We start from the raw sequence: 21,008 nt of genomic DNA, 5'->3' as shown, positions 1-21,008 counted from the left end.
AATCAACTTCCCCATTGACTCTGAGTCATAATTATTTATAAAACCGTTGACCATTGCTCAAGGACTATCGAAAGGTTAAGAATTGAACCCAATGGCACTTGACACTCAGAGTTTGTTGAACTGAATACAATTAAAGCTACCTTTGACGGTAACCTGGCACAGAAAGTCCTCATCCATACCAATACGGCCCATCCTCTGCCTGCACCTGCCATAGCTACAGCAGCACCAGCTAAGGCAGAAAAAGTCAAACAACCCACGGTTCAAGTGAGGACTTTGCTTACTTTGAGCAGAGATGAGACTATAAATCCATCTACCACTTACAGGGTACAGACGTAGTCTTCCAACTCCTCAAGTGCTGTGACGACCCTTTGAGAAAAGACCTCACAACAGTGTTTGGGTCTCTCACACATTCTGATGAGACAACCATCCTGTAAAAGATAAGGACTCTCGCTGTATGACAGGAGAGTGTCATGGTAGTAAAAATTCAGCTACAAAACATTAAGCAAGACAGGGATGAACCAGTTCATGAATTTTTTTGCAAGGCTCAAAGGGCAGGCTAGTGTATGTCGGTAGTAGGCTGTGCAACTTGTCGAAATTAGCTACAGTGACAACATAATCCACGATTCTTTCATCTGGAGTATCTACGACGATGCTATCTGCCTGAACATACTGGGACAACTCCAGATAGCAGAGCAATTACTTGAGAAGACTGTCTCATTCATTGAGGTCAAAGAAAGTGGAAAACGCTCTGCTGACCGCCTCCTCATGAACAGCAATGAGCCTACCAACTCTGCTGCAATTGCCAGCTCATACAGGAGATAGAAGCAGAACAGTTTACAGAATTCTGATCGTCAGTATGACTCGATCACTTCTCCAGGCAAATTATCCTGTGGTTACTGTGGACGATCTCACCAGAAGCCAACTTCAAGAGCAGACAGAGTGAGAGTTTGCCCAGCATATAACCACACATGCTCCCATTATGGCATACGCCATCACTTTAAAAAGGTTTGCCGACACAGTCAACAAAAACGTGATCCTGCCGCAAGTGATAGTACCACAGCTGTATTCAACACCCACTGCTCTATCAAAACACCTTCTTCCTCCAACACAGATTCAGAAGCTGTTTCTGAGACACAGACTCTTGTTCTTGAATACCACATATACAATGACCTGTGCAGAGCATGGAAACATTGCACATCTGATCCACAACTGTTCATATTACAGACATCGGCATACCCTCTCACTTTCATAATTGTGATGCATTCAGCTATGATTAAAAGGTACTTTTCTTAAAAAAAAATAAATAAAATATTGCAACTTTTTTTATAAGACCCAGGACTGCACCATAATAAACAAAGTCTCTGACAGCATAGACACAGCACTCTCCCTTGACACTAGCGCACAGGTACATGTATTTGGTGACTTTAATGCTCACCACAAAAACTGGCTTGGATTCTCTACTCACACAGATGTAGCGGGCAGCACAACACATAGTTTTGCTATATCTCACTCCCTATCACAAATGGTTACGTTTCCAACCCGTTTCCCTGACCAGCAAGAGCAACAAGCATCACTTCTAGATCTGTTTCTGACTACAGTTCCCGAGGGTGTACAACAAATGCTGACAGCCCACTCGGGAACGCTGACCATGCAGTAATAATGGTAGAAATCGCCCTAAATTCTAGACCCAAAACTGAAGAGCCAGTGCTCAAAACAACGAGATATTATAAAAAAGCTGACTGGGAAGCCATCAGAGATCTTATCAGAGATGCCCCATGGGGAAATATTTTTTCTCTTCCTGCTGAACAGTGTGCAAATGAGACCACTGAATGGTTCAAAACAGCAATGGAAGCACATGTTCCCATGCGGAAATTTTATAGCAAGCCCCACTCTCCCCAATGGGTTACTTCGACTTGCGCAACTGCCATTGCTCAAAGGCAGCATGCATACCGCAGATTTAACTGACATATGTCCAGTTCAAACAAACAGAAGTATATAGAAGCTAAAAGTAACGTTAAGAAAGAAATAGCGACAGCTAAGAGAGAATTTACTGAAACCACTAAAAAACGCGTCGAAGCACAAAAATTAGGAAATCGTGACTTCTGGAAAATCTACAACAGTGTAGTAAATAATGGGCAATCAACAATTCCCCCGCTAACCAACAATCATGAGGTTGTTTGCTCAGCAACCGACAAGGCTAATATGGTTTGCCTCGAACTCCACACTGGACCCTACCAACCACCCCCTGCCTGACTTTCCTTTGCGGACAGACGCCACACTAGACGATCTAAAAATCACCCCTGCTCAGGTACATGCTATCATAAAAAACCTTGACACGTCAAAAGCATGTGGACCTGATCTCATCCCAGCTGTGCTATTAAAAAGTGCTCAGCCAAAGTAGCCCCAGTTCTCTCCAAACTCTACAACAAATGCCTTAATGAATCATGCTTTCCGGGCTGTTGGAAAACTGCTTCTGTGGTACCAATATTCAAGAATTCTGGCGAAAGAACTGACCCATCAAATTATCGCCCCATTAGCCTTCTCCCACTTTTCGCCAAAATATTTGAGACCATAATTAACCATGCTCTAGTCCGGCACCTTACAGATGCTAAACTTCTGACTGACAAACAATATGGATTTAGACATGCCCGTTCCACAGCTGACATCCTCACTGTAATCTCTGAACGTATATACCATTCACTGGACAAAGCGGGGGAGGGCAGAGCGGTAGCTCTAGATATATCTAAGGCTTTTGACAGGGTATGGCACAAGGGTCTCCTCAGGAAAATTAAATCATATGATATCACTGGTAGAATACTTAACATAATTAAATCCTTCTTAGATAAGAGAAAAATCCAGGTTGTCCTCAACGGTCATACATCTAAACAATATGATATAAATGCGGGAGTGCCTCAGGGGTCTATCCTTGGACCTCTATTGTTCCTAATATTTATTAATGACCTCCCCGACAAAACTGCCTCTGAGATGGGTATATATGCTGATGACACTACACTCTATAACAGCCATGACAGGAAAACAAATGGACACATATCTAAAGAAATGGCAGAAACACTAGAGGATGACCTCCAATCTGTAGTGGAATGGGGACATAAATGGATGGTCACATTTAATGCTGCCAAGATTAAACTGGTTTCCTTCAATAATTACAAGAAACCTTCTCTGCCACCAATAGCAATGGCCAGTGACTCCCTGTCTGAGAATACATCTTTCAAACTGCTTGGCCTAACATTCACAGGAAACATGAGTTGGAACAATTATATTGACAACATTGCCAGGGCCGCTGCTAAAAAGGTAGGCTCTCTCTGCCGTACTAGAAAACTACTGACACCTAAAAGTATTCTGTACCTCTATAAGGCCACCATTCGCCCATGTATGGAGTATTGTTGTCACATTTGGGCTGGTGCATCTGCTACTAGTCTCTCGCTCCTACACAAGGTTCAAAAAAGAGTCGCCAATCTGATAGGTCCTGAACTGGCATCTAAGCTTCAGCTTCTGTCCCATCGAGAAAACGTTGCATCCCTCTGCCTGTTCTACAAGTATTTTAATGGTGAATGCTCTGAAGAACTGCAGACACTTGTGCCCCCACGACATAGACACCCGACAGGCAGCTAAATCCCACCCCCACACAGTAGAGATCCCTAGATGTAAAAGATTTTTCTACTCCAGTAGTTTCTTCCCCAGAACCGCTAGACTCTGGAATTCCATTCCAAGTTTCTGCTTCCCCAACTGTACTGACATGCAGAAGTTCAAGTGCAATGTGAACCGACATCTTGCTGCCCAAATCCCAACATAGTGCCCCAGTAGTTGCTGCCCCTGATAGTAGCCCCCTACACCAAAGTGGCAATGCGCCTTGTTTGGGGTGAAAATGAAATTAAAAAAAAAAAAAATATATATATATATAAACTTAAAAAAAAGAAAAACATTCACATATTTTAATAACAATTCTTGAAAATTAAAAATAAATTAATATTAGTTTTGTTATTTTTTATTTGGTGTATTCCATTTTTGTTTTTTGTTTTTTGTATTTAACGATAAATGTTGATGCTTATTTTACATATTGTACATCCTAACACAACCCTAACCCTAATCTTAACTCTAACACAACCCTAACTCTAACCCTAACCCTAAGACAACACTAACCCTAACACAACCCTAACCCTAATACAACCCTAACTCTAAGCCTAACCCTAACACTAACACAACCCTAACTTTAACACTAACCCTAACACAACTCTAACCCTAACATAACCCTAACCCTAACACAACCCTAACTCTAACTCTAACAAAAACCTAACTTTAACCCTAACCTAACACAACCCTAACCCTAGCCCTAACACAGCCCTAACCCTAACCCTAACACAACCCTAACTCTAACCCTAATCCTAACACAATCCTAACTCTAACCATTGCCCAAACTTAATCCTCACATAAGTCCATACTTTTCTACCAGTGATTTTATCATGTCCTATCATCATTGGAGTAACATTTCGCTGGTAGCCTTTGTGTGTACTCTAGTTTTTCCAGTGAGCGTGTCTACTAACCAGTGATACACAGTTACCGAGTCCGTTTTTAAGTGTATAAATTTGCACTTCCAGTGTACCGCAATGCTGCATCAAGTTCAGCCAAGTTTAGCATGTCGTTCGTGGATCGCAGCCAACATGCATCTTCGAAGACATCACGTTCCAGGAACATGCCGGTCGCCAGGGAACTTGAGTCCACTCATACTTTGACGTCATGTCTGTCTACACACCATAGACTTTTTGAAGGATCGCTGTGCTTCACCCTGGTTATTTTTTTCCTGGGGCATTTGTTGAAGTGGAACATCCTCTTTGGTGTCATCCCATCCTTGGGTTACAGTGTTGGCCCGTCACTTTATGATTCCTCTTGCTGCTTGTAGCCACCCATACACTGGCAGATGCCCGATCAGTTTCCTGCACAGGGAGAAAATGGCTCGACATGTCACAGTCTCTGGAACATCTGGAATCATACTACCATGCTTCCATCGCAGAGTGCCATACTCTCCCCAAACATCTAATCCAAGCACTTGTGCGCCATCTTCAAGCCACTCTGGTTCCTTGCTTTCCAGTCCAAACCAAAGAAAATGTTGCTTCACTTGTTCCGAAGGCGCCACGCTGCTGTTCATCTTGAACAGTTACATCTTTGGGCAAAACATCCTCGACAATTGCCTGCATAATGGATGAGACTACGTTAAGCCTAAATCCCATCCTACTCAGGCAATATCTCTCCCCCTCCACAATCATGGTCTGGAACAGCCATAAAGAATGGTGCACAGGTACCTGAAGAACAGGCTGGAGAGCTTTGTTAACACAGCGTACAACTCATCTATCGACTCATCCGAGTGTAAGGTGCGTCTTGAAAACTGCTTGTATGTCTCACATGGGTCAAACGCAAAGGCCTTGTGCAGTGCATCTTTCACCCGTGTTACATTATTCTTCTCTGCATCTGTCAGCTGTTGGTAGATGTCAAAAGCTCCTCCAGCTAGTCGCAAGGGGATGACCTGTTCAACTCTGTCAACTCTCAAGAGCTTGCAGATAAGGTCCACTCTCTCTAACCAGTCTACAATAGATGTTGTGCTGTCATATTCTGGTACTAATTTTAGGTCGAAAAACCTTCCTTCAGTCATAACGCTGATATAGCTTGAAGCAGAATGTTCTATTTTCAGTTCTTTTTTCTTACTGTCCTTTTCTTCCTGACCTTGATTCGTGATGCTGAGTATTTCCCTTCTTCACCCTCTTTCTGAAACAAACAACATGAAATCTCTCTCACTGACTGAAGCAAATGAAAAAATACTACGCACACCGAAAAAATATGACGTCTTTTATATCTGCAGGGGCGCAAACTAATGCAAATGAGTACAAACCGGATTTCCTGTACCATCATGTAGGTGCAGTGTCATTTGTGCATTAGACGTGATAGTGTTTGGCTCATCATACATTGTCTACTACACAAACAGCAAGAGATATTGGCAACTGTGTATTTGTTATGTGGAAATAGGTAACCAACCCAGAGCATTCTACATAAGGAACCCAGTCACCGGATTCACCAGACTTTTGAACAGAGACTTCTCCCTGAACGTTAACATGCTTTATTTGTCTCTATGTAAATGCGTAAACAAACTTCTCTTTCAGTATTTGTACGGTGAATTGATTTTTTTTCTTTTACAACATTTCTCAAGTGCTGACATTTTTTTCTTTTCGTGACGAGATCTGAAGGGGAACATCTTAATTTTTGGAACAAAATTTTGTATACGTTGACTTTGTATATTTTTGCGTTTAAAAAAAAATGTCTTCTGAACAAATAACAGAGGTAACAAAAACGTTAACTGAAAGCTTGATCGCTCAACAAAAAGCTCAAATTGAATTTCAAAAACGGATGCTGATTCAGCAAGAACGTTTTGAATCACTCGTCATTCAACAAATTACAGAGAATCGTCTCTTATATGAAACTGTGTTGTCACAAAAATCTGAAGATGGCGCATCTAGATTTTTTTCGGCAGAGGGTATAGCCAATTCTTTAGCGGAGTTCAAATACGACCCAGAACAAGGTGATACATTCCCTGCCTATTATCGTAGGTTCGAGACGATTTTTACAAAAAGATGTGAGAAATGGTCAGACGAGGAAAGAATCACACTCCTACTTCAGAAATTGGGTACGGAGGAAAACACAAAATTTGCGAATTTGATTTTACCAAAGAAACTGAAAGATATTTCTTTTTCGGAAACTGTTTGAATTTTGTACTCGATATTTGGTGAAAGAGACAGCCTTTTTCATACAAGGTATTGTCACATATGCGGGTAAAGTCAACGCCCAGTGTGAACTATTTAAATGAAAAGATTTGTCAGTTGACATGTTTAAGTGTATATTTTTGTTCAGGGACTGACAGCACCAAAGTACATAGATTTAAGATTTTATCAATTATAGAGCAAGATCCAGAAATTAACTTAAAAAGTGACAGAAGAATGTCAAAATGTGAAAAGGGATACCACTAGGATAAAGGGAAAAACTACACACCACGTCCTAATGGTAAAACAAAAAACATTTCCCAAGAAAAAAGGAAAAAGTTTTGGATGTTGGAGATGTGCAGGTTCGCATTTAAGAAAAAAATTGCGCTTGTGCCAAATGTGGTTTAGTCGGACCCCAAGCCTCCCAGTGCCGAACTAAACAAAATAAACAAAGACAAAAATTTAAGTCTAAAGTAAATGTGGTGTTGTCAAAAGAAGAAGTGAGACAAGAAAGTAAAAGAAAATTTGTCAATACCAAAATAAATGGTCACATAGTGAAACTACTTTTAGATTCAGGTAGCGATATTTCAATTATCGACGAAGTGACCTGGTAGAGGATTGGGTGTCCAAAACTAGGAAAAACATTTAAAATTGCCAAAGAAGTATCCGGCAAGAGATTAAAATTCATGGGAGAATTTAATTGCAGTGTATCCCTTGGATCAAAAACTTTTTCTACAAAAGTGGCAGTTGTTCCAGGTATAAATTCTTGCTTCTTCGGAATTGATTGGATCGTTTCGTTTGATTTATGGGAGCTACCCATAAATTCATTTTGTAACAGTGTGAGTGTAGCTGAAAGGAAAAATTCCAAACAAAATGAGGATTTTCTTACGGTTTTAAAAAATGAATTACCCAGGGTTTTTCTGAGGGCTAGGTATGTGTACTTAGACCAAATGTGGAACCTGTTTTCAAGCCAAAAAGAAACGTGACTTTTTCTTCAAAAGAAGATATTGAAATTGAACTGCAGAGACTACAGGAAAATGGTGTAGTCGAAAAAGTTGACTATTTTGAGTGGGCAAGCCACACTGTATATGTTAAAAAGAAAAATAAGAGGATTCGGGTATGTGCTGATTTTTCTACAGGTCTCAATGACTGTCTTATGCATCATAGTTATCCACTCCCATCCCTTGAAGACATTTTTACAAAGCTGAATGGAGGGAAAATTTTCTCCAAAATTGATTTATCTGAGGCTTACCTTCAGGTAAAAGTCAGTGAAGAATGTTCAAAGTATTTGTGTATCAATACCCATTTAGGACTCTTCAGACTCAAAAGGTTTCCTTTTGGTTTGAAAGTAGCTTCAGCGTTATTTCAGCAAATAATGGACACAATGCTTGTGATTTAGGTTTTGCAATCGCATATTTTGATGACATTCTTGTAAAGAGTAGAAATGTGCAGGAATATAAGGAGCAGTTTTCCAAAGAATTGAGGAATTTGGTTTCAAATTGAATGCTGAAAAATATGATTTTCTTATAAACAGATAAAATATCTGGGTCAAATCATTGACAGCCAAACCAGAAGACCGGATCCTCAGAGAACAGAAGCTATTGAGAGGATGCCAGCACCTAGCAATGTTGCCCAGTTACAATCTTTTGGGGGTTTAGCACAATATTATGCTATCTATATCCCAAAAATGCATAAGTTGAGAACACCGTTGAACGAATTATTAAAAAAGTATGAAATTGGATTTGGTCAAAGGAGTGCCAAAGTGCATTTGAAGAGATTAAGAAATGCCTGCTATCTGATTTAGCACTGGTACACTTCGATCCACAGAAGGAATTTATTGTGGCATCAGATGCAAGTGATTACGATATAGGAGCAGTACTTCTCCATAGAAGACGAACCAATGAAGCTAATAGTTCATGCTTCCAGATCACTTTTGCCTGCAGAGAGAAACTATTCTCAAATTGAAAAAGAAAGTTTAGCAATACTTTATGCAATTAGAAAATTCCATAGATTTATTCATGGCAGGAATTTTATGTTGCAGACTGACCACAAGCCCTTGTTGACTATTTTTCGATCTAAAAAAGGCATACCCACTCACACTGCAAACAGACTTCAATGATGGAGCATAATTCTGTTGAATTATAATTTTAAAATGGAGTACATTTCATCCAAAAATATCGGACATGCAGATGGACTATCCAGATTGATTCAAAAGTGTGCAGAACTTTTAGAGGACACAGTGATAGCTGCATTAAGAGAGGAAAAAGAACTCTCCAGACTGCTGTGCAACACGATGCAAGAGTTACCAGTGACTCTATATGACATCAATAAGGCAGCAGAAACAGATGAATTCAATGTAAGAACAAAAAAACAGGTGCAGCTAAATGAAAAGTCAAAGAAAGACTAAAAAATTTCGCCATTTTCGATTTGCTCACAGACTTTATTGTATGCAGACAGAGTCGTCATACCGACCACACTACAAAACCGAATGCTAAAAGAATTCCATAGTGGTCATCCAGGCATGTCCAGAATGAAGGCCTTGATGCATGGATATACATATTGGCCTAGTATGGACTGGGACATAAAAAAAATGGTAAGAGAGTGTCGAGAGTGTCAGCTAGCAGCAAAGGCGCCACCTGTAACAGATACAACCGTGGCCAAAGACAGAGGCACTATGGATGCGGTTACACATTGACTATGCAGGTCCGTTGAATGGACATTCTTTCTTAGTGGTTGTCAACAGCTTTACAAAATGGCTGCAAGTGCTTAAGTGTAAACATCCGACATCGGGTAGTACTATAGATACATTAAAACATCTCTTGAGTCATTTTGAAGTACCTAAAACTATTGTCAGTGACAACGGCACCCAATTTACCAGCAAAGAGTTTGAAGAATTCTGCAACACCCTATTCCTTGAACATTTAACAACTGTAATATACCAACCAAGATCAAACAGCCTCGCAGATTTGTTGACACGTTCAAAAGAGGTTTAAGAAAACACCAAGGCATGGACACTGATGAGAAGAGGCTTGAAAATGTTTTGTCTGTATACAGGATCACTCCTAACCCAAACACGAATGCCAGTTTGTCACCAGCTGAACTAACGTTCGCATGGAAAATCAGATCCGTATTTGACAGGATTTTACCAAATGCAACCAAAACAACAGCAACGAGAGAAAATCATTCGACAAGGTTCTATAAACCTGGTTACAAAATATTCTTCTTGAACTATAAGACTGGAAAAAGCTTTTGGGAGGAGAGGATGATTATGAAAAGAATTGGGCACATGCTATATTCGGTAAGAAGTAGTAAATTTGACTGTCGCAGGCATATGAATCAGCTAAGACCTCGACACACTGATGACTACAAACAGGCAAAAGATAATGAACTGCCCTTAGAGCATTAGTATGACTCTTTTGATATTCCTCTACCCATAGCACAACCTATTTCGAGAGTAGTATCTTCTACTCCAGGTCAGAGAGTACCAGTTTCACCACCAACTCCACCCCCTCAAACGGTGTTGAGGAGAAAAAGTACAAGGGTGAAAAGAAAAGTTAACCGACTGAGCCCCAGACATAAAAACAAACGGTATTAAGCAAAATTCTCCAAGGAGAAATTGGCTTCGGTGGGAGTGTTATGTGGAGATAGGTAACCAACCCAAAACATTCTACATAAGGAACTGAGTCACCAGATTTACCGGACTTTTGAACAAATGTGCAGTTTTCCATTGACATTAAAAAATGGAAATATTTTTTTTTAAAATATATATATTGTACGTACTCGTCATGGGATAAATACGTAAATAAACTTCTCTTTCAGTATATTTATATTTATTTATTCCTTTCACGGAATACTTTATCTTTGTCCATATAATAGGACATATCAGTATTCTTTTTCCATTATCACAGATCATAAACCACTGGTTACAGTTGGTTGTGCTAAACCATTACATTTAGCATCATGCCAGAGCCTTTGTGGTACAAAGACTCATCATATCCCCTAGATCATAATACCATCATATGTCATAAATCAAGGACAAAGCAGACAACAAATATACACATATAACTAAACAGGTGTGATGTTATAGTACCATAGAAACTATTCGCCTCACACTGCCTGGGATTGGATGTGGCCCTTACTAGTCTAGGCACTCTCCTGAATAAACTTGTTATCACACTTACTCTATCGTTCAGCTCTGATTTCTTAACAACGATCACTTCAAATACTTGCTTGATTTAAATGCTGTATTGATTGGATCCGATGTGCAATATGGATTGGTTCCCTGTGTCAGACTTTAACCAAGTAGAAACAGTTTTGTGGGAGGAACATGTTCTTGAAACCTTTTTTAAAGAATCACATGAATGCTTTGTACGCTGTGAGTTAAAAAGGAATCCTTGTAACTCTGAACACTTTCTTTTTGGTGTGCAAACAAAACCCACCGTAGACTCTGACTACGAGCATATTGACACAGGGTTATAACTTCCAAAGATGGCGATATTTCAGTACATGAACTTAATCCTTGATAATAATAAAGAGTTTGTTAGATTGGCAGGCTTTGAATGAAGCTCACCAATCTCACAAGCTCCCTAATCCAACACGTGTATGTAGGATTACACGGAAAATTTACCTCATCCAGACATGGACTCATAACACGTTTCTTCATTCATCAAAGCACATGAACATTTAATAACTTAATTACTAAGCTTTTTCATTTACTTTACGAAGATAAAATATGTTCGAATGGAAGTTGTCATTTAAATTACTTGTGACTAAACGTCTTATTTCTAAAACTTTTTAGTTTTTGCTTATATAAAGAATCTTAATTGCATTTTATAATTATCTAATTACAAAATACAATTAACATTCATTATACACTTATTATTAATTTGTAATTCGATATTTATTTTTATTGTATATTGAAGCTCGTTTATTGAGTACTTGCCTTGTGTTTGACTTCACAAAGCAATTATTTCAAACTTTCTCATTTGTTTTTATGATCCATTTTTATTCTGGAAATTATTTCCAAATCAATTAAATTCTAAACTTTAGAAACCACACACACACACACACACACACACACACACACACACACACACACACACACACACACACACACACCATTTCTATGTAGTAATCAAAATAAAAATATCAAAATAAAAACTCATTGTTAAAGAAATGGAAACGAGATTCTAAAAGCACAAAATTCTGCTGGATGATTTACATAACAAAAATTCATTTAAAAAATAATAAAGCGTTTCTGTTTTCTATTATTGATGACCTGTATTAATAATATATGCATTGACACGTCCATTTCAAAAGATGAGATCATCCGATCGCCAACAATGAAAAGCAAACAAAAAATGATTGAAAATTAACTATGATAACAAACTACCAAGTTTTAACAATTTTTTAAGGAATTGGTCAAAAATCGAATTCTGTTATCCCCCAAATTGAACTTATTTTAATAACCTTTGCATTCATTTTATTCTAGTATAAAATTGTTACAATTGTAAGTTCTTTTCTACTTTACCGTTATTGGGGGGAAACATACAAAACAACATAATAGAACATACCATAAAGATCTTTTTACTTACCACTCGTTGTGGAGATCTACCAGAATGGTAAGTTATGAATTAGTCATAGGATTATTCCAAAATTTTTCATGATTCCAATACAATTACTGATTCTGTTTGAAATTTCCGATTCCGATACAATTACCAATTCCAGTTTCAATTCTTTATAGATTTCTAAATGAAAAATATAGAATAAACAGAAAAATTGTTTTAAAATACGTTTTTAAATGCACATAAAAAGAATGTTCTTGTCTTTTTTTTCTAATTAATTACAGATTTAAAATCCCTTGTCAGAGAAAGAGTTCTTAAGTTTTGTTGATCTATCCTCATGTTGTGCTGTCGAGGTCGCGTTAGCTGACATTGTAGAACTCTCTATTATTATTATTATTATTATTATTATTATTATTATTATTATTATTATTATTATTTATTAAGCTGGAAGGCACGCATTCACCAAACATGAAGTTGAAAATGTCCGTTTATTCTATTGTGGTTAAAACAATCAAATGTTAAATTCGACACTCTACTGTCAAAACTCAACTACAAATCTTGACGCTCTGCTATTAAAATTCAACTCAACACGAATCTTGACGCTCTGCTATCAAAATTCAATTCAACACGACGCACTGCTGACAACACTTGCTACTCTGACATCCAAATCCAAAATCAACACTGTCTCTGAGAAATCAGGTTTTTTATATCCAACCTCATGTTAGGTGACAATTGCTGCGAGTTACATTTCAGTTAAAAGAGAAAAGGAACTGGAACGAAGATTTGAAAGAGGACATGAACACGTGTATGACGGGTATAAAGAGAAGTATATTTTATTTGAGACAGGAAGAGGAAGCGGAGAGTGAAAAAGGGATTATGGGATTACAACATAAAAGGGAGGTAATCATAAAATATGATAAGAGTTATCGTACTTACTTTCAACCCCCTTAACGGAATTTTGGGTTCGTTTTCCAAAATCCGTTTTTCATGGTAACAAAAATTAAAGAAAAAAAGGAAGGAAAAAAAGCATTTAGAGCAAATTTCTCGGAAATGGGAAACTAATAGAAATGAGCGAAATACAAATCCGAATTTAAAATGTGTTTAAAATTTATTAAAAAGTTATCAGTTGCCTTTATTTCACAAAACCCTTAAGAAACATTCAAAATAAATAAAAAACAATACAAAAAAGATGACAATTCTTGTACGAGTAAGAAAGGCTGAAAGAAAAGAACATATAAAAACAGAAAACAGTTCTTTTGAGTCCTTGTTTAAATTCAGTCCTTCTTTTAACAAAATGTTCAGTCTTTCTACAAAATGTTATTTTGTTTTTCTTTTTCGAAAGAAATCACAAACAAAGTCTCTTTGACTTTAAATGGGAGAAAGAAGTAAAATATTTTTCCTTTGAGAAGGCTCAGATACCTTTAAATTCAAAGGAAAGAAACAGAAAACCATAAAGCCGCTTTGGTAGGCTTTATGTGTACAAATACGGAATAAATTCTGGTATTATGGAATATATTTTTTGTGAAGGAAACATCGGTTGAATAATCTTTCAATTTCCTAGAACAAAGAGGGAATTTTCTTTCAAGGGCCGATATTCTGCTCGTCAAGTCGGCAAATCAATTTTTGTCCTTTACAGAAAAGAAATCCTCAAAACACGGCCGATTTCTTTCATTAATTTTTTAGACTAATTTCCCAGTCGATAAAGCCTTTACTTTTTAATAACTGGGACTAATTTTCCAGTAGATAAAACCTTGGTGTTTTTTAATAACTGGAACAAAATTACAATGAAACTTTAATAAAACCTCCTCCTCGTCGGCAGGTGATCTTCGAACTGATGAAAACGGGGAAAGGTTCTTTCTTCCCCCTTCCTCACCCCCTCCAAAGGGTGGCAGTGTAGCCGACTGCTAGAAGGGAACTATAACGATGATGGAAGTGACCTGCAAATAGCCGGTCAAAGAGTTCGTCCCTTTCGCTAAATGCCGAGATGTTGAATATGTGTAAATAAAAAAAAAAAAATTATTTCTTCATTAAAATTTCAACCCTCTCCCGGCAAGAAAAGAAAAAAAATTATTGTACCAAAGTTTTTAGATCAGGTTAAAATTTAAAGAGGCTTAATTTTTTACTTCTTTTAAAATGTTAAAAAATTTAATACAAAAACACTTAAAATTTTGAAAAATATTAATTTTGTATTTATTTTTTTAGAGAAAAAATGAAAATGAAGACGGCTCTCCTTGATTATGGAGTTTAAATTACGAGGACTAACAGGCAAGTCTGAATTATTTCCCGAAACCATAACAAGCCAGTCATATCTACTCCGAAAATAGAAGTGGGGCTAATGTAGCATTCCTTTTGATTAAATAAGCTACATAAAACTGAAATATATTTCCTGCATACACTGTGCGGGGAAAATGCAGCACTAAAGGTCTGTCGAGCTTCACACATCAAGCCCAACAAACCAAGACTGACAAGTCTTTTAAAAACATCCAAGCCCCGGGCGCTTGAAATTTCAAGGGTGAAATCCGAAGCTCCAGGTTCCAGCTTCAGGGACTCCACCTCAGTCTTACATCTTAAAAAATCTGTGTCTTCACAGATCTTCAGAGCTGCACTACAAATCATGTAGCCAGCAAACACTCCAGATTTTACAGCCAGGCGACACTCGACTGTAAAAATCCAGTCAAGCTTAAGTTTGCTAAACTCTTGTTTGAAAACTCTCTCCATGACCCACACACGGAGACAAAGGGATATAGGACCCGAGATCCTGAAAGCTTTGGAGAGACTTTCTTTCCTAGGGTGCATACTTACACCAAATGAAGTACTGAAAGCAAGTACTTCTAATGAGAAAAAGATACTGAGCTTATCCAGTACTTTTCCTTGGGAGGAATTGTAACAAGTCAAACTCCTGTCCTTCCACTGACTCTTGTCAGAGTTATTTGCTCGGTGCAATAGGCTCATATCAGGCCCGAAACTACTTTCACCTTGATAAGGGTACGTTAAATGGTCAGTGGTAATGTACTCATTAGGATTAACGCATCAACGCATGCAGAAAACAGGGCTTGGCCATCTTGGCAACTGCCCAAATTTAAACAGTCTCACTGACTACCAGTGGACTGCTTAAAAAATTCTAGCTGTCTCCCTTTAACAATAGGCACAATGCCTCTAACCAATTCGCACTTAAATTGCTCCATTAAATGCATAAAATTCCAGGGATCCATACTCAACAAATCATGGACCAAACTGGAGTACTTAAAAATTCCTAACAAATTTAAATTCTTGCCAGCTATATTTATGGCAAGCTGCATTCTAGGCAGATTAAATTTAATTGCCGCACAATTTTCTAACTATGGCCCGACCCTCACTAAGCCAAATTCGCCAGTACTTAGAGAGTTGGTCACAGTAACCGGGCATTCTGGTTCAGGATCAGAAACCTTGACCGGCATTATCGTCGATGTATCAAAGAGCACCGGGATACTAATAGACTCACCTAGCTTACCACTAGCTAACCTACGCATAGCTTTTCTAACACCATTCTGGAATGCATCTACCCGAGAAGCATCCGCGTCCAGAAATTCTAAATCCACAGTCTCGGGAGAAAAACAAGCATAGTCAAGAAACGTGTCTAAGCCCTCTCTAATCAGTCAAGTCAAGAAACGTGTCTAAGCCCTCTCTAATCTCGGTCATATTTTGTTGAAAGATAACTTTAGGACAATTTTTGTCTGAACTCATAAAGCTGATGTTGAGAACAATAGCATCCATAGCAAATAACCTTTCCTCTACCAAGAAGAATTTGAAGACATGTTGAGGCTTTCAAAAATATTAAATAAATGTAAAATAAAGCCGAACTATCGCATAGAATTCGACCTAAATTTTAAAGTAAATTTTCTTCTATAGACAGTTAAAACAAATATGCATTAAACTGAGGTGTGCATTAGTAATAATTTTAAACAATAAAATTATCAATTATTCACCCTAAGACTTAACGAAGGAGAAAATCCAATTCCAAGGATGCACTTTAGATTGGGACAAATTAAATAACCTCCGAAGGAATTTTATCCTTCAAGGCTGAGGGCAGAAATAAATTTCTTATACAGGGGTGTCCATAAAGTCCGTGTACACTTTAAAAAAATTATAACTTTATTTGTATTTGCAATAGAAATAATCTGTAAAATGGATTTGAAAGAAGTAATTCTGTATTTTTTAAGCTTTTATTGAAATTTTATTTAACTTTCCACATCATTAGCAATACAAAGGGTAATACGATTTTGCAGTTCACAAAAAACATTTGGCAAATGATTTATAGTAATGCCTGAAATCACATTAGTTATTCTAGCTTTCAAATCTTCCAATGAACTAAGTTTGGCTGCATACATAATTGTTTTCACATGTCTCAATAAAAAAATCTAATGGAGTCAAATCTGGCGAACGTGGAGGCCAATGAAATGGTCCACCCCTTCCGATCCATCTGTTAGGAAATTCCTGATTTAGAAACTGTCTAACACGCCGAGCAAAATGACAGGGAGCTCCAGCTTCTTGAAACACTGTATCATCTTTCAAGTTGCGGAATAAAGTAATTCTGCAACATATCTAAGTAGCTGTCACTGTTAATAACACGATCTTCCAAAAAATATGGCCCTATGGTTCGATTTATTTCCAAAGCACACCACACATTAACTTTAAGAGAGTCCCTTTCATGTTCAACAGTTTCATTTGGGTTTTCAGTTCCCCAAATTCAGCAATTATGCCTGTTGACCTTGCCACTAATGTGAAATGTTGCTTCACCAGAAAACAGTAAATTACTCACAAATGCATCATCATTGCAAAGTTTTTCATTGAACTGGTGACAGAAAGTTAGCCGTGCATAATAATCCTCTTCTAACAACTGTTGATGTAATTGAATTTTGTAAGCTTTCATATGAAGTTCTGCTGCAGAATCTGTAGCACAGTAGACTTTGGCAGCCCGAGCTCCAATGATTCCCATCTTACATACTTTCTTGGACTTGCAGTAAAGGATTCTTCTATGGAAGCAACACTTTCGTCACTGACACATGGCCTTCCAGACCGTGGTTTATCATGGACAGAGCCTGTCTCTTTAAATCTTTTCATCCATTTAACAATGGTGTTCCTATGAGGCGCTTTTTTATTGTATTCAATTCTAAACTTTCTTTGTACAGCAATAGTAGATTTCAATTCAGCCAAACAAAGGACACAGTTTACTTTTTCCTCAATTGAAGCCATGGGATCAAATTGATTCTGAAAAACAAAAGAAAATATTTTTTTACTTATTTTTTACTTATTTAAAAATTGTTACAAATTTTGTGGTGAAAAATTATTCAATAACTATACTTAAAACTAGATAAATGAAACTTTATAACATTTTTTACAGATTATTTCTATCGCAAATATAAATAAAGTTATAAATTTTTTAAAGTGCACACGAACTTTATGGACACCCTGTATTAACTGCAAAAGTGCAGCAGAATTTTTCTAATTTTTTCTTCTAACAGAAAAACTATCAATTTTTCCTTCTCTGACTGAGGACAGAAGGAATTTTTTTTTTTTAATTTTAACAAGTGCAGAAAAATTCTTCTAACAGGAAATTATATATATTTCTTCTGAATGGATAGAATAATTTTTTCTATCGGAAAAAATACAGTATTTTCTCTTCTTTCACTATGGGCAGAAAAACTTTATTATTTTTCTTCTAAATAGAAATCTACAGAAGAATTTCATATTACTGGGAATAATAAATTATTCAATTTCTTAACTAAGGGTAATGAACCCTATTATTCAAATAGAAAAAGTACAAAGAAATTTCTTTTTTCTGGCCAAGGAAAGAACCAAAGTCAGAAGGAAACTACAACTTAAATTTAATTATTAACGCTAAGTCCCGGAGCAAATTCCCACTTACAATAATTAAATGCACCCAACTGCCAATGTTGTAATTAAGACAAGCGTATGGTAGCAAGAAAAACGTGAACACGGAGATTGTATATATGCATATATTTATTCTCGACAAACGAGATGTTAGAAAAAAAAAAAAAAAAAAAAAAAAGAAAGGATCATTACTCGAAGTTGACTGGGACGACGATAAGGTATCGGCCGTGGCGACGTTGGTGAGAAGAGAGGTGGTTGATGTTTGGCTGGTGCGTCGGTGAAGTAGCAGTCGTGGCGACGGTGAAGACGACGATTAAGACGGCGTCGGAGAAGAGGAAGGTGCTGATGTTGACAGCGTTCGAGGCGAAGATGACGGCGTCGGTGACGAAGACAGCGGAGGCAGCAACGAACGCGAAGCGTGATGTGTTTGACTGGTCGGTCTGTCTAACTGCCGATTTGAACATGCTGCCCCTTTTTTATATCAAGGCGCGATGAAAAAGTGGCTCGAGAAAGCCTGTGTTTAATTTAGGCGGGAGGCATTGTCATTGGCCGAAAAATATAAATGTTATTTTGCCAATGCCTGCGGAATTGCGCGTAAATCGCCTGAGATTTGTATTTCTGTTTTATAACAAAGCTCCCCCAGATCTCAGACAGATTTACAATTTGTGGGTGTGTTTAGTAGTGTAGTGTTTAGATCATGACAAAGTCCCTGAAGCGGGTGGGGAGGTTCCCTCTTGTTGTTCTCACCGGGGGTAGGGTCAGGATAGTGTTATTGTCATGTGGTGATGATGTTGAGGGATTCATGTTTCGATTTTGTGGGGGGGTTATTTGGAAAATGTTGTGTGGCGTGAAGCTGGTTGGTGTTGCAAGGTGGGGGCAGGGGGTTTGTTTTGCGCAAATGCGGTGGGCGAGGGGCCAAGCGTCTGATATGTGCGCGGTGGATCCAGGCTGTATCGCCCTTTTCATTTTGCACCTGAGACATCATGTCATTTGTTTTTATGATTGTGAAGTCACCTACCCATGGTAGATGAGATGATTGTGCCGTTGCTGATTGTGGCCGATGGAGTAAAACTTTATCACCTACTTGTATCGGGTCTCGACAGGTAAGGTGATGGGTGCCTTTCTCAAGTTTGTGATCGGCCTCGTCGTTGGCCAGGGTGACATGGTGGTGGACCTGTCTTAGCAAAGCGTTGATTTGCATGCCATATGCTCCCGGGTCGTCGCTTTTAATTTGTTTATTATGAAGCGTAGGCAAACCAATGTTGGGGTGACGACTGGTGATTGCATAATGAGGGGAGACACCGGTAGCGCTATTAGTCGTGGCGTTCATGGATGAGACTACCGATTCGAGGACATCAGTTCATTCACAATTCCTCTCCTCGCATAGCATGTATAGGGCATTTTTCATTGTCCGATGTTGCCGCTCAATGTTCCCCGAGCTTTGTGGACGCCAGGGGCAGTGGAGCTCCTGTGTGATCAGCTGGTCACAGAATTGTCTATAGACTTCTCCCGTGAAGTGTGTGCCCCGATCAGAGGAAACTATTCTTGGAATTTCCCTGTGCCGAAGAAAAAACTGAAACAGCCCGCGGGCCACGTCAATGGCACGGTCCCTTGCACATGGTATCGCCGTGAAATACCGACTAAAGCTGTCCAAAATCGTCAGTATGTACCGTTTTCCTTTCGAATTTGGCATTGTTACAAAGTCGATAAAGACCATCTCGAATGGCCTTTTTCCACGTTTGCAGTGACCCATGGGTGCGTTTACCATAGTTCCCTTTGCATTTTGCGCAATTTTCGCAAGAGTCGACATAGGCCTTAATGTCGCGGTTCTTGAACTCCCACCAGTAGCCGGACAAGAATTCTCGCATGCGAGTGATGCCTGAGTGGTTGCTGCCCTTGTGGGCCTGGAAGAGGTATCTGGGACGAAGTTTATATGGCACAACCAGTTTGGGGGAGTTATTGCTGTCCCTCATCGTCAGCACGGCGGTACCCGGTTCCAGAAAAAATTGTTGGAAGTGATGTTTGAAGAGCGTAGCTCGGTGATCGCTAGGATCAAAATGTGGTTCACTGGGGTTGGTTGACTGGAGGGCACTGATGATCTTTGCTAAGGTTTACATCCTTCTGTTGTTCGTTTGCAACGCCTAGGTGGTTGCAGATTTTCTCCGTAGGGATGGGAGATGAGTGGTATGCGAAGAATGCATTGCTGATATGTTCTTGGGTGTGGGCGTCCCGTGTTGTGTGTGTCTTGGGAATGAGTTGTAGACTGTGTGAGTCGTTGAGGCACCAAGATGGGATGTATATGCGTAAGGTTGATCCACTTAGCTCGAAAGTCTGGCCTGCTGGGGTCGGGTCGTGTGGAGTTTTGATTTTTCTTTGTCCATTACCTCTGCTGAGCATGTCGGCCCAAATGTTGGATTCACCCTCGATGTATTCCAGGACAAATTTATAGCATGAAATTTCTTCCTGCCATCTTCGTATTTTGGCGTTATTGAATTCTTGTTGATCCAAATATGTTAATGATCGATGGTCGGTGAAGAGAACAAAAGGGCGGCTTTGGAGGAAATAATCGAATTTGATTATCGTCCACTTGACAGCGTAGGCTTCCCGTTCCGTCGTGGACCAGTTCTGTTCTGTGGAGTTAAAAGTATGGGAGGCAACAGCGACGATATTTTTCTTCCCGTTGTCAGTCTCTTGCATTAGTATCGCACCACATGCCACGTCGCTAGCATCGGTGGTGAGTGTAAACAGCTTGGAAAAATCCGGAAATGAAATGATGGGTGGTGAAGAGAGTCGTTCTTTAATTTTTTTG

At 38.7% G+C, this 21,008-nt stretch overlaps 1 protein-coding gene across 1 annotated transcript in view; it reads right to left on the bottom strand.

Moving 5' to 3' along the window:
- LOC145241487 (tubulin alpha-1A chain-like) overlaps positions 1–12,700 on the bottom strand; it is a 104,553-nt gene extending 91,853 nt beyond the window's left edge. Inside the window, exon 1 of the mRNA XM_080104486.1 lies at positions 12,359–12,700. The gene's annotated coding sequence lies outside the window, so the exon portion shown is untranslated. The remainder of the gene's footprint in view (positions 1–12,358) is intronic.
- Positions 12,701–21,008: the final 8,308 nt, after the last annotated feature.

Source organism: Euprymna scolopes, chromosome 20 (assembly GCF_053919585.1).
Source record: "Euprymna scolopes isolate OS-2025 chromosome 20, ASM5391958v1, whole genome shotgun sequence".
In the NCBI taxonomy this organism is placed as follows: Eukaryota; Metazoa; Mollusca; class Cephalopoda; order Sepiida; family Sepiolidae; genus Euprymna; species Euprymna scolopes.
Note: the sequence above shows the minus strand (reverse complement) of the source record. Positions and strands in the feature narration are given on the sequence as shown.